Consider the following 12,533-nt stretch of genomic DNA (forward strand, 5'->3'; position numbering starts at 1 on the left):
AGGGGAGGGGGGTCGGGGAAAGGGAAATTCTCAGGAGGGAAGGGAATGCGATTTTCGCCGCAGCAAGCCAGTCACCTTGAGGAAGAGAAGAAGGACATGTCGACATGAAACACATGCTAGCATGCACACACACACATAGACACACAAATTATGAATGATTCAGTGTGACAGAATACCCCAGCAATGTTTCCTCATCCTACAGGGAAATGCACTGATAAAAGCAACAATAATGAGAGATTGACGCGTTCCACTCAATTAAATTCACTCTTTCTTACAGGACACTGACATAAATGAGGAATCAAATCTGATGAACACATGTATATTGGCCATTTTACAATTCAGCTGACGCTTTTATCAAAGCGAGTAACAGTGATCCCGGATGCGTTTTACACTTTAAGGAGCGAGTAGGGCTTCGGCAGTTTTCTAACAGATGCCTGTGTGTGTACCCTAAAGTTATAAATAGCCCAAGCTTTTTAAAATCTCAGGGATAAAACATATTTCACCACTACTGCCTAATCTTTCCGTGAAATAAAATAAATAATAATTCCCCCTCCCCATTCATTGTCATCATGCTTTGAATTATTGATTATATTATACCATTATATCATTTTATTCATAATTTCACATAGCGCAAGCTATTCAATAACAGACAGCTCAATAAATGTTATTTTCATTAAATCCTCTTCCACCAGCGCAAGGCAGACAATTCTTGTCCAGACAAACAGCAAGGTCCCACGGCCTACACTTGCTAGCAGATGCTTTTATCCAGAGAGAATAATTGTATTTTTTTTCCTGATTAGGCATTAGGTATCAAGTATCATTAGGCCTATGGCTTCATAGGATGCCTACAGGTAGACTGGGGCCATTCCAGATCAAAGACAGACCATTCCGGCTGGGAGTAAAACACCATAACCACTAGACTATTCTATTCCAACTCCAAAATATGTCCACCCATTTCTGAAAAGTACTAAGATACCCCAGGGTACTTTTGCAATGGCTAATATTACAAGACAGCAGCATGATATAGTACACATCGTGAAGACTTAGCATAGTCTGCAGCCTGTGGGCCAAGCCACTCCCTATCACTCTCATTCACATTCCTGAAACAAACTATTCTTGGAGGCGGCATTTCCTTGATGAATTGTTTTCGAATGACCATATGCAAACAACACTGTATGTCCATGCTACACCCTGCAGCGCGTCCATTTTGGAGCTAAGTAGGTAAAGAGCTAGGCATGCTGCTGGTTGAAGGTATTCTGCATTTTACAGATGATCCGAAGGGGAGGCAGAAATGGAGTTGGTGGTTACTATGTACAATATACCTCTATATTGAGTTAAGGGCAGGAGGGCGTGTGTGTGTGTGTGTGTGTGTGTGTGTGTGTGTGTGTGTGTGTGTGTGTGTGTGTGTGTGTGTGTTTGTGTGTGTGTGTGTGTGTGTGTGTGTGTGTGTGTGTGTGTGTGTGTGTGTGTGTGTGTGTGTGTGTGTGTGTGTGTTTGTATGTATGCATGTATGTATGTATCAATTACTTGTAGGTGGACACAACCTCGATTTCATTACCTTGAGATGTTAAAATTTGCTGATTTAACACCTTCTTTTTGGATTTGTAAATACCATAAGTTTGGTATTTTCAGCATTGAGAACAAGCATGAGTTGACAAAGCTGAGCCTGAACCCTATCAAAAGCACTTTGCATGCACTCATAAGCCTTACTGAACGTGGATGCACAACAATAAATTACACTATCATCCGCATAGAAATGAAAAGCTGCATTTGGGAAATTTTGTCCAAGGCTATTAATCCAAGTACTGAACCCTGGGGGACTCCCTTACGCAATGTAAGAATGCCAGAAGTGAAACCTTCAAACTGAGTGGCCTGAGTTCTGTCAGTGAGGTAGTTGACCAACCATCCCACAGTATGATCAGAAAATCCAATATTAATAAGTTGCTGTATTAGAATATGATGGTCCACAGTATCAAACACTTTAGATAGATCAATAAAGAGTGATACGCAATGTTATTTTTTGATCTAGTGCTCCTATTTCATTTAAAACTTTCATGGCAGCAGTAGTGGTGCTATGATTTTTTCGGATCCCTGATTGATGCACATTTAATGTTTGGTGAGCATCGACATAATGTTTAAACTGCTCACTGACCAGGGATTCCAGCACTTTTGATAACACTGAGAGGTTTGAGAGTGGTCTGTAATGATTTCAAATTGTTGGATCCCCTCCTTTTAGTAGGGGTCGAACATAAGCAGCCCTCCAGATCTTAGGTATTTTGTTTGTAGCCAATGAGAGATTAAAAAGATGCGTCAATGATTCAGCTAATAAGTCTGCTGCTAATTTTAAAAACCTTGGTTCCAAGTGATCCGGACCAGACGGTTTTTCTAAGGTTCAATTGCTTTAATGCTTTGTGAACCTCAGCAACCATAAAAGGAATAAGATTGAAAGCGTTGTGTACATCACTAGCATTGTTACTCAAATTTACAGATTTCGCAGCAGAATGTGGGGTAGAATTGAACAGGAACCCAGAAGAAATAAAATGTTAATTTAAACAGTTTAACATTTCAACCTTATCGTTAACAGCAATGGAGTCTTTCACTATACAAGATGGTCATTCATATGAGGTTTCAGAAGCAGATAATGATTGAATTGCTTTCAAGAATTTTCTCGGATCATTCACATTTTCTGTAGTGATAGTTAGATGAAACTCAGATATGGCTTTTCTGAAGAGAGAAGTACATTTGTTTCTCAGCTGCCGAAAGAGAAGCCAGTCAGTCTCAGTGCCTTACTTTCTTGCCTTTGCAATACGTTCATGAAGCAGGCCGGAAAGCTCAGCTGTGACTCATCCATTTCTTTTCAAATAACAATAATAATACAAATGCCAATCCTACTATCTGACGTTGTATGATTTTTTCTTTTTCAAAAATAACTTTCAGAAAGAAAATAGCACAAAGATAATATCATGTCATTCTAGATTACAAAAGGGCAGGACTACGATGAGGTCCAGAGTTGAAAAGTCGAACATAAGAAGCAAAAGAATGCAAGCAAAAAAATGACATTTTGTCAAAGGAAATCTGTAGAGAAAGAAAAATATTATAGCCAAACCCTACCATCAAATCTGCTGATAATTCTTCCCAGCACACAATTTTATGTTTAACCAAAACACACACTCTAAACCCCGCCTTTTGAGGCAGTTGAGCTGTCATAATACATCAGCCTGAGCTATTGCAATCTCACAAAATCAACAGTTCAACCAATAGCGTTTTAGGCTTCTGTCACATAGCATTAGCCTAATGGGCTAGCATAGCTTCAGGGGCATCTGTTCCCTAAAGTTAGAGGAGAGATTCTTCCACTTCTCTACCTTCATTAATTGTCTAAAAACTATGCAAAGGTTCACAATGAAATTTATGTCTGATATTGTGACTAATTCTGTTTAGCATTTATGAGTATCGATGTTCCTGCAATAATGACGCAGCTATTACACTTATTAATGATCTGATGCATTGCTTTGTAAAACCTATAGTTGCTTTTATACAGTTTCAACCTTTTAGCGAAAATAACATACCTATTTGTTATACCACAAAGGACATACCAGGGCAGTCCTAAAATGTATTTATATCAAAGATTTTATTTTTGGAATGGTCCCAAAGCTACCTTGGTCGAAGGAATATCAAAAGTACATAGGTAAGCTGTCTTGTTGAAATTATTCACGTCAATATCCATGTGCAAAGTTACCTGGCATTTTAAATGCTCTGCATACAATTTGCAATGCATTTGTGTGTCCATGGGATTAAGTGCAGTTTATTCACACAGTAAGGGTGAAATTTGTAGGTCAATCCCATATCAACCTTTCATGAGATTTTCAACATTTCTAATTAGCCACATGTCCAATTCTCCCATGATAAGAAACATGGCATTATACATATTAAATAAAGGTCAATGAAAATGTACGATTCTCATGATTTCATTGGATTTCAAATAAAATTATAATATGGAGAAAGGTTTTACCTACGAAACAGTCAATAGCAGTCACCACGCATGATGTTCAACCGAAACAAAAAACAATGAAAAACAGAATAAAAATAAGACGCACAGCCGTCTCCTCTCACCTTATTGGCCAAAAGGCTATTCTGTCATCCCATCGGCCGAGACATGAGGTCATGTGATCGATGCATCACAACACGCGAGGTTCATAAAGACCAAGATGAAAATACATCCCCAGCCACCGCCTCCCAAACCAGCCAGACATGTCTGGAGGTGAGGCCCTCCCGCTGGGTCATCTCTACATCTCCCATGGTTTGGCTGGGGGAGGACCATCGTGAGGTCAGCCGTCACGCTTGGATGCTGAAGATGGAGTGCCCTTCAAGGCCTTAGGGGAGGGGTGTCACTGGGTGTCATATGGGTTAAGAATGGGTATAAAGAGTGACACGTCATCAAAGTCAGTCTGAGATTGTCGCTTACCGAACCAATACGTAGTGGTGTGTAAACATGTTAGCAGTCTGTTAGCATCAGTCTGTTAGCAGTCCTTTCTATGGCGACATTTTTCATGGATGATGATGAGAATTGAAGGCCTATTTTTTGTTCTATGGACTAGTTTGTATGTATTATAATAAACTCTGGTATTTTCAGCAGAGGAGATAAATGCCCCAGATCTATTCATGAAGGGGGAGAGTAGAAGAGCCATTATGTTAAACTCCAATCTAATCAGAAAGGAAACATGCAAGGGTTTGTGTGTATGTATGTGTGTGTGTGTGTCTGTCTGTCTGTCTGTCTGTCTGTCTGTCTGTCTGTCTGTCTGTCTGTCTGTCTGTCTGTCTGTCTGTCTGTCTGTGTGACTTGTCTGCCCGCATGTGATTGCACGTGTGTGTCTGTGAGTGCGGGCTTGTGTGAAAGATATTTTCTAGATAAAATGAAACCCTGAAATTCAAATCAAATTGAGAGAAATGGCTTGCTGGCAATCTGACACTGGTTCTGGCATACACATTTTGTCAGGGAAACCAATTTAAAACTAGAGACAAGGTTTAATGAAATGCTGCATCTCAGATTATGAAGTGGTAAACTGTATCTGTGTGTAACTCATTAAAAAATGAACATATCCAAGAACTAGTTTGAATTACAAGAAGTTCCTTCTGGTTGCCACCAGACACAACTGTCCCAAGTTGAATACCATGTACCATAATTCAAAAACACCCTGTCAAAACATACTATTTAACAATCCAACTATCGCTTAAACACAGAACACAAAAACAAAATGATCTTAATCTTCATGTTGAGAAATACCCCAAGGGCTGCGTCTCCTGTGGTTTTGAATACACTCTCGGTACAACGATGAAGATAAGAAGCGTGATAAATCTGTTCATTTGGGAGTACTAAAAAGAACGCACACCACATGCAGATTTTAGGGATAATTAATGATTTTTTAAAATGAAACCGGACAGTTTTTGGGAAATTGGAATTGGGGTCACAGGTGTTGACGAAATGGAGTAAGAACTCAGTCTTGAAAAGGAGGTCATTCTTTACATTCTACATCTGCTCCAATTCCTTCCTCCCTCCCTCCCTCCCTCCCATCCCCCTCCTTCTGAATGCCTACACAAAGCCTGTTGTAGACCACTAATGGTAAACTGTTTGGACCCATGTTTGCAGTCACAGTGGGGGATTTTAATCAAGTTTCTTGCTCACATGTAAGAGGCGGTAATATGCACACATTAAATAGGAGTGGGGTGCAACATTTTTTTTTAGATTAAAGATTAATAACAGATTAAACAGCCCAATCCCAGACAGTTTTGACGGGCCATTGAGATAGAAAAAAAAGGGGTTACAACACCTAAAACAAGAAACTTAGAAAACCAGACAGCCTAAAAGCTGAAATGGAAAAGGATAGTGTAGCGGATAGTGTGGTCCACTGCCAACCGAAAGGGTCCCGGAACGATCCCCATTGTCCCAGCAAGATGCCTGAACCACTACCTCCTCCTTAATGTCCCATATCTTATTCACTGAATGAGTCACTTTGGATAAAAAGTAAACCTGTCTGCTATAGGATTAAATAGTAAATCAAACAACATCAAACAGTCCATAGGCATCGGGTCTTGGGTCTGCATATTAACCAATCAACCTATGCATTTGCATATGTACATATTGACATGGTGTACATAATGACATGGGAGAAACTGCAAGAGTTGCCATTCAACCTTACAGCTAACAATCTTATCTTGTCATGTCATGTCATAAATGGACTAATGCAGAATGTCTGTAATACTACTACTAATATTATTACTAATAATAATACAATTTCTAATAATAAACTTTTTTCTTTTTTTTCTGCTGGCAATGTGGTATCCAAAGAATTAAAATGTGTGGAGATTCTACATAGACTTAAATACCCTTCATGAACCCAACTCTCTTTAACTACATCCACCTTGTTTTAACAAATCAAAATCCAAAAATATAGCAGCGTTTTTGCCATCATTTCCAGTGCCCTTGAGGCAAGAAGAAGACAATAGTGCAACTCATCAAGCTAGCCCGGCGGCGGCCATGTTGGACGGTAAGGCACCAATAGCCCAAGGCTGTTGGATAATAACATCCTGAATAACCTTTCCGAAACTAAGACAGACAATGGATGGCATTTTGTTCGTCACAGCCAACCGAAAGTCATTGGGAAGATAAATGTGTCTGAGCTGGTCTGATAACGAAGCTCTCTCGCCGTACAGTCTACGAAAGATCTTTCTGAAATGTAGCGCTCTTTAATTGGATAATATGGTGAACTCAAACATTTTATGTGACCATTTTGGGTGGCCTTTTTTCCCCCTTTTCTGTTCCTTTTTCCCCCTTTTCTATTCCTAGTATATTTAAACCTTGAGATGTTTTATTTTATCACAGTTGAGGATGATTAAGGCAGTCTAGCAATACAAAAAGAATTGCATTAACATTTGCACTGCTTTGGGTCATATTACTTTTTGTATATTCCATAATACTTCTATGAAACTTCTTTGCTGTGCCTTCTGAAATTATTTTTTGTACTTTCGCAGAAAAATAAATCAGACTTTCTCTTCTAAATATGTGTTAAGAGAAAATAAAATGCATTTTAGAGAATAATTTGAAGAATTTATGCAGCAAAATAATGAAATAGTTACACAGGTCGCAGCAACAGATACAGCCACATCTTCCATGTTTGGGTTGGAGAAGAAAGCCGGTAAGTATTTGCTGACTGGGCTCCAGAGCGTCAAGCACCGTAAGGATTCGGGCCGTAGCCAATGGGGTTTCTTAAGGCCGTCTACAAAACGCTTTGTGGACGGCGTTAGGAAACAGCATTTGCTACGGTCAGTACCAATAACCTTACAGTTAAAAGAGTTGACTTTTAAAAGTTTCAAGGTTCACATGCAAGGTGAAGACATCAGTATTTAAACAGACGCATGCATTTGCTTGTCAGACAAACTCCTACACACACATACACACACACACACACACACACACACACACACACACACACACACACACACACACACACACACACACACACACACATAACCACACTTGCACACAAAGACAGAGGCTGCTGCAAATGCATACAAACACACACACACACACATACACACTCGCCCACAAAAACACAGACTCTTGCAAACACACACACACACAAACATACACACACTCTCTTCATAGAACTCCACACCACCCGAGAGCCAGCGATGCGGCAAAGCTACATCCATCACAGGGACACACTGTAACCGGACATCATCAGAGTCCGGCAGCAGCACTCGCCAGAAACACCACAACCCCAGCCCCCACACACACACCCACTTGCATTAGGTTATCTATATACACATACACAAACAAACAAACAAACACGTGTATGCCACACAGTATCCCAAACCCCATTTGTCAATCTGCAGATCCACTTCTTGCTTTAAAATTCCATCAAGTTGGATTGAATTGATTAAACTTATAGGCCCCATGTCTATTACTAGTCCAAAGGAGGAAGAGTCTTCTATCTCTGTATGCAATATATTGTGGCTTTCATCAAAAAAGGGATGTCTTACAGTATCGAAAGGTCAAACAGTGGAAGAGTTAAACGGACGTATATCGCTTTAATAAAATAAAGTTAGATATGTTTTATGACTTTTTCTGATAAACGCAATATGCTCTGTTAATATTGTTCGGCTGAATTATGTTCAAAATAAATATTCTTACTGCATTCCTGTGCTTAAAATATAGGTTTTACAGGGGACAACTTTAGCAGCATGAATATGTCAAGAACGCAATAAGTAGGCCAGAGTAATAATGGCTTTATAATAAGCCATTTAGCCATCCAATAAAACAAGAAGTCTTAAACCAATATTTAACCTCAACTCCTGTTTCTACAGCCCCCACGCAGAGGCATGGTTTATTGATGAATCCAGAGTGTTATTCCTCTGTGGCTCGGTGTGTTCATTATGACTGCTAAGTACGACTAGCGTTAGCAGGGATGGGCAACTGGCGGCCCGCGGGCCGCAAACGGCCCGCATCCTCACTCAGTCAGGCCCGCACATAATTTTAATTTAATTTAATTTACTAAAAATAAATAAAAAATTTGAGTTACAGAAAACTCGGTCAAGAAATAAGAGAAGCAGATTACCTGTTCATAGAATTCAAAGGCAAACCCATGTGACTAGTTTGCTTAGAAAATATCAGTCATAAAATATTTAAACTTAAGTCGCCACTACAACTAATACAACTGCAATGAATATCATGCTTGTTGGGTTTGAGTTCATTGAGTTGTTGCACTTAATGTTGGGCCACTGTTTTTCAGTTTTGTGACATCATTGAATGATGATGTATGTGAGCCCTTTGCATTGATAAAAATACTAACCATTCATGGGGCTGTTTGAGCATGGAAAACATGAAATGAGTATGTTGGTTCAATTAACATATTGTACATAGTAGGGATAGGCAAAACGATTATTTTCCAGGAATCAGTTCTTCCAGTTCCGTTCACTATCACGATTCGTTTGTTTGATTCATTTGTTTGATTCGTTCGTTAAGTCAGATGGTCTGTTACTTCATTTGGCAGGGAATAGGAAATTATGGAATAAATGTTAATCAACATGCATGTAGCCTACTACTTTCTAATGTTCTGGCGAAATTACAGAGGCTAAGTGTAAATATCAGGCATATATATAAAGCACATACGTGCATTTTTTTGCATAATGGGGTGCAGTCAGAATTAAATGGCGTCTTCCAAGTAGCGCTAATACAGTGAATCACCATTGTGCGAATTCCCTACTAAACCAAACGATGAGTCGTAATGGTAGGTAAAAACAATACTTTATTAAAGCATGCAATTGTGATGTAGAACCAAATAAAAAGAAAAGAAAGTGCTAACATGATATTGAAGCCTACAGCGATCGTTAGTTGACTTGTGTGGTGGTGCCTTATCATTTGTTTACCCATGTGCCATGACAACGCGATTGCTACCTGCTGTAGTACTCTCATTGGCTGAATCGATGAGAACGTTTTAGACTCAAACAATATAAGGTCGCAGGGAGACGAAGCTCTGTTCGTTTGTATATTTTATTTACGTGACCATATATTTTTTATATGTTTAAAAAAAAAGAATCAGTTCTCTTGTTTTGGGAACCAGTTGTCGTCGTTCACCTTCGGGATTCGTTCGTTCTGACCGAATCGTTCACGACTGACCCAGCACTAGTACATAGGTTATGAATCTGGAAGATTTTGTAAGTAGTGGCCATCCCCAAAATGCACCAGAATACATATCTATCTACCAAATTCAAAATGTTGTAGCTTCCCTCAGTTTACGTTTAGTTGAAGTGCACAGTCACGTGGCCCTCTGCTGGTGATGATGAAAAATTGTGGCCCTCTTTATCATGAAAGTTGCCCATCCCTGAGCGTGAGCTTCATTACAACCCAAACCGTCAGCTAATAGGGGCTCAGTTCATATCCCACAGCAAAATAGCATAGTGCTTTTTGGTCTAAAGATGTTGATGATGTCTTTGATGTATTATTCAATCTTGAGGTCAAACATAATTATGTTTTACTCATAAATCAAGATTTTGTAGATAAATCGTCAGGAACTTTATGACCCTAAAAACGTTTTCCCATTTATTATATATATATTTTAAGAGATTATAAATGTTTTGATCATATCTGAAGACTTATGAAGACTAAAGAAATTATAATATCCTTAATGAATGCCACGTTCAAGCATGGCCTCTTACCATCTGAACAAAGTTGACCAGGGTGGGCGTCTGAATACTGAATTAAGTATGATCAACAATATGATGAATCTCAAAGAAACAAACAGATATACTTCTTTGAAAGCAGTCACAGCCTTTGAGATAATTTCATTGAAAATAATGAATTATCTACAGTATGTATACAAATATTATACATATTTGGCAAGTTACTTGAGACTAGAACTTCTTTATAAAATGCTAAATTGTTACGTTTAACTATTATTACTGTTATTATTATTATTACTATTAACACTTTGTAAATGTGTTCAAGTTATTTGGCTGTCTATATGAGTGAGTCTTTAAGCCAGGTAAATAGTGAGATGCTGTTTATTTCTTATCTAATTGGATAGTTTCATCACTCCGCTCCACAGAGTACGGTGAGCGTTCTGCTGCACACTGGCAGCTGTGCATCACCCAAGTGGGTGCTACACATTGGTAATGGATGAGGTGTACCTCATACCCCCAGAGGCGCCGCATCCCATTAGGCATACCAGGCAACTGCCTGGGGCCCCGCAATTGTTTGGGGGCCCTGGGCCACGGGGGGGGCCCCCTAGAGCCAAAAAAAATAATAATAATCGTTGCGTTTGTATGTAACGGCCTCTCATTGTAATTGCCTGCCGTTGGTCAGCACAGACCTAATCTACCTAACGTAATGAGAGAGGCGAGAGAGGCGTGGATGGATTGTTTTCATGGTGTACTCTTTAAGGAACTCCCATCTGATCGAGTGCCAAAGTGTGCAGGGAAGAGTGACATGGTGACATAGAGCCCCGAGGACTGCTTACCTCAGGGTGCTCAGGGTCCAACGCAGGGCAGTAGGGGAGAGAGGGGGGCGTGGCTAATGATATGTCGTATTATCAGGGGATATCAGTTCATCAGCCTGTGGACTCCTCCTCAGGTTGGTGGTGGTCCCATTCTGCAGAGAGAGGGTGAGAGAGTCAAGAAAACAAATTCAAGAAATAAAGTAGTTGTGTTTCTCCAATGTTTATTTAAAGGTGGGGTCAGGCATGCACAGTTTTTCACGGTGCATACTGCTTATTAGGCAAATTATTGTATGGTGTGTGTGTGTGTGTGTGTGTGTGTGTGTGTGTGTGTGTGTGTGTGTGTGTGTGTGTGTGTGTGTGTGTGTGTGTGTGTGTGTGTGTGTGTGTGTGTGTAGCAGAAAAGGGAGAGAGGGAGCGTGAGAGAGCAAGAATAAGACAGATAGAGAGAGGGTGAGCAAAAATGAACAATCCACTAGCTGCCAGTAACTGTCACAACTGAATGAGTGAGAATTCTGAGTTGCGTTTGAATCTGGTACCATGGATTCACAGGCACACATACAGTATATGATGTTTTGTCTTTATGAGAGAAGTTACAGAAGGGTGTCAGACCGAAGAGGGATGGTTTCCTCTTCCAGGTCATGTGACCTCAGGCAGGTAGGATTCCTTCAGACAGGGATTAGCTCGGTCCGTCTGTCACGAGACAACTGTTTTAAAAACAGAGTATATAGTCAACACAAAGTAAAGCAAACATAAACACAGAGTTAACACAAACTAATTACCTGCCAAACGGTCAAATCTATCCGCCATTGGCCGGTGGCAGATGCTCATTAAGGACCCAGCTGATTGGTGTTATCAGTGACACCTGTGTTTTTACTATGATGGCGCCCCTGTGAGAGTATTTGCTTCAATTTGCAGAGCAAATTACATAAGGGTTCAACAATCAGGGCTGCTGCACCAATGGCCCGGACACAGTTAAAAGTCACGTCAGGACAGACAAATCGGGCCGCTGAAAAAACAAATTTTACATAAAAACACATAGTGAGGTACAGAGATGGTCGCAGCAAGGAAGTTTGTTGTTTATGTATTTGTTTAAATAGATGATTAAATATGTAAGGTAATAAAAGTCTTTAGTTTCATGCTCCTACGCTGATAAAGTGTTATCTTGTTTATTTTTGGAGTGTTCACGTGTAGTACATACTCAAACATTTATTCACCTCAGGCTCCATGAATAGTTGGGAATAGCCCCCTCTACGAATAATTGTCAACTGTGAGAGACTTTGCATAAAAGCGTATACACAAAACCCTGGAGGAAAGACCCTTCGCTATGCACTGCTTGTGCTGTTCCGACTAGCATGTTTTAGTAACTGGGCCATGAAGATTATTTTGGCAAAGTTCATTTAAAGTGTTTATATACAAGACCACGTCACATAGCAATTCTGTAGTTATTTAGCACATCATAATGAACATCTTGTGCATTATAATGTGTTGATACCAAACACAAACATGTTTATTCAATTGATTCAAACAACACTTCACTCACGA

General features: G+C 39.8%; 1 long non-coding RNA gene across 1 annotated transcript in view; it reads right to left on the reverse strand.

Annotated features, from left to right (window-relative positions):
- Positions 1–2: 2 nt before the first annotated feature.
- Positions 3–12,533, reverse strand: part of LOC115533420 (uncharacterized) — a 46,851-nt gene continuing 34,320 nt past the window's right edge. Inside the window, exons 3-5 of the long non-coding RNA XR_003974192.1 lie at positions 11,601–11,695; positions 11,013–11,143; positions 3–75 (exon numbers count right to left, since the gene is read on the reverse strand). This is a non-coding gene — a long non-coding RNA (uncharacterized LOC115533420). The remainder of the gene's footprint in view (positions 76–11,012; positions 11,144–11,600; positions 11,696–12,533) is intronic.

The sequence above is a fragment of the Gadus morhua genome, chromosome 20, assembly GCF_902167405.1.
Source record: "Gadus morhua chromosome 20, gadMor3.0, whole genome shotgun sequence".
NCBI classification, from domain to species: Eukaryota; Metazoa; Chordata; class Actinopteri; order Gadiformes; family Gadidae; genus Gadus; species Gadus morhua.